This window comes from Triplophysa dalaica, chromosome 10 (genome assembly GCF_015846415.1).
Source record: "Triplophysa dalaica isolate WHDGS20190420 chromosome 10, ASM1584641v1, whole genome shotgun sequence".
Classification (NCBI taxonomy): Eukaryota; Metazoa; Chordata; class Actinopteri; order Cypriniformes; family Nemacheilidae; genus Triplophysa; species Triplophysa dalaica.
This window is the reverse complement of record NC_079551.1, coordinates 23709989-23712488: the sequence shown is the minus strand read 5'-3', so window position 1 is coordinate 23712488 and position 2500 is coordinate 23709989. Positions and strand designations below refer to the sequence as shown.

The 2500-nt window shown below is 38.5% G+C and overlaps 1 protein-coding gene and 1 non-coding gene across 2 annotated transcripts in view; both read right to left on the bottom strand.

Moving 5' to 3' along the window:
• The window catches only part of LOC130430888 (5S ribosomal RNA), a 119-nt gene extending 58 nt beyond the window's left edge, over positions 1-61 (bottom strand). The window contains exon 1 of the ribosomal RNA XR_008908012.1: positions 1-61. This exon is cut by the window's left edge and continues 58 nt beyond it. This is a non-coding gene — a ribosomal RNA (5S ribosomal RNA).
• LOC130429698 (uncharacterized) overlaps positions 1-2500 on the bottom strand; it is a 164530-nt gene that overhangs the window by 35876 nt on the left and 126154 nt on the right. The window lies entirely within an intron of this gene.

Genomic DNA, 2500 nt, shown 5'->3' with positions numbered 1-2500 from the left:
CCCTGCTTGGCTTCCGAGATCAGACGAGAGCGGGCGTGCTCAGGGTGGTGTTGCCGTAAGCGGAAACCGACCGCCCGAGCTAGCATAGAAAAAAAAGCGTCGGGCCTGGTCAGTACTTGGATGGGAGACCACCTGGGAATACCAAGTGCTGTAAGCTTTAGCCCTTTAACCCATTTGTCCGCTTTTTTATGAGGCGAGCTTTTTTTATGATGCAAGCTCGGGCGGTCGGTTTCCGCTTACGGCCACACCACCCTGAGTAGTGCTGTTGAGCTGACAGGAAGTGCTAGGCTGCAGTAAGGAGAGAAAGGCTCTCCATTTTTTTTGCTTTGTTTTCTTTTAGTTTAACAGCTTTTCTAGAATAAAATTTTCGTTATTTTCTAATTTTTTGTGTTTCAGCCACCTTACAGCAGCTTAAGCTGTCTGGAAGGTGGCGTATTTTTGGGGAGTTTTCGCCCTTTTTTTGTTTTTCTTGTTTGAGTTTTCAAAATGGACGGACACACGGCAAAGTCCTTGGATTTGGCTGGAGAGACAAGATTGGTAAACGAACAAGGAACGGAAAAGCAACGAAGAGATAGAATTATGGACCAAATGGAAAAGACCCAGATGAAGGATTATTTGAAAGAGGCAACAGTGACGGACGAATACAAGTAACGCAAATATAAACGCAGAAGACATTATCAAAGCGGTGACAGAAAAGATTGGAATGGGGAAAATCTTGGCGGTGAGACCCAAACTAAACAAGGAGTATGAGGTGACTTTGGAAAATGTGAAAGATGTTGAATTGTTAGAAGATGGACTAATGATAAAAGAGATGAACTGTGAAATCAAGAGGCTGCAAAATAGAGAATATGTTGTTTCTTTCATGCACTTGCCTGTCTACATTGATGATAATGAAATTTTAAATAAATTAAAAGGATGGGGAGTTACACCAATAGCAGGCATTAAAAGACGGGTATATCCAGGCACGATAATTGAGGACGGAACGAGATACGTAAAATCACGCTTCCCAAAAGAGATAATGTCCCTCCCATATAGCACTAAATTTGACACAGAGGAAGGGTTGCAATATTTTAGGGTGATGCACAGCCATCAGATGAAAATCTGCAGGATGTGCATGAGCCCTGAGCACATGATGAAGGATTGCCCGGAATTTAAGTGTCATAAGTGTGAGGAGAGAGGACATTTCTCAAGGAATTGCAATGCTGTCAAGTGCCTGGATTGCAGAAGAATCTTAAATAAATGTCAATGTTGGAACAATGAAGAAACGAATGTGAACGGGCAGGTGCATGAAAGACACAATAATGAAGATGAAGTAGCAGAAAACGGAACCACAGAAGAAAGAAACAAAGGAAAAGGAGGGAAAACGGTCACAGAGGAACAAGTAGAAAAGATAATTTTGACGAAAGATCAGGTGCAACCAAACACAAAAGGGGAAAAGATGGACAAAGAAATGGGATTACAGCAACAAGAGAATACAACAGAGGATGAGCAGACAGAAGAAGTAACAGAACAAGGAAATAAGAAACACAAATAGATAAAGAGGAAGGAATAGCAACGCAATCAAACAACGTGGAAAACTTAGAATGGGACATGGACAAAGTCAAAATAAAGTGTGGAGAAACGATGGAGAAGGACAGTCAAATGGAAGTGGAGATAACGGGAGCGGACGGAGATGGGCAACTAAAGACGGATGACGACGAAGAAACAGAAAGTGAAGAACAAAAGATGGACAGCAGTGATAGAGGGCCGAGAGACAATATAAGAAGAAGAAAAATGAAGGTAAAACCAAATTTGAAATGTGCAAGAAAAATGTAAAGGTCAAGACATTATTGTATTACAAGAAACAAACTGGAATGACAAAGTAATGATTGATTTTAAAAAGAAATGGGATGGAGGGATTCTTTATAACAACGGAGATGGGAGATTTGGAAGAGGGGTGGCAATTTTAATGACTAATAGAGTTTTTAAAGAAAGCAAAGTATTATACAAAGACAATAAGAGAAAATGTTTAGCGGTTGAAATAAAATATGAAGGAAGAGTTTTCATTTTAGTAAATGTGCATGCACCAGTGGAGGAGAAAGAAAAGAAAGAATATTTTAAAGATTTAAGGAATATAGTGAAAAAGTATAAAGAAATTATAATGATTGGGGATTTTAACACTGTTTTTAGTAAACAAGATATGGCGGAAGGAATGGTTTTTAAAAGTGATACGGGGAGAAAAGAATTAAAAGCTTTAATGGAAGAAAATAACATAATAGATGTTTGGAGAGAGAGAAATGGAAGAAAAAAAGATTTTTCAAGAAGACAAATAGTGGGGAGTTTTGTATGCCAAACAAGAATTGACTTTGTTTTATGTAGCAGAAATGTGGAGAATTTTATCGAAAAGATAAGATATGAGGAAACCAGTTTCAGCGATCATAAGTTTTTATTTTTTATTTTAGACTGGAGTAAAATGATAAGAGGACCGGGAGTATGGATTTTAAACACACAGATTTTAAAT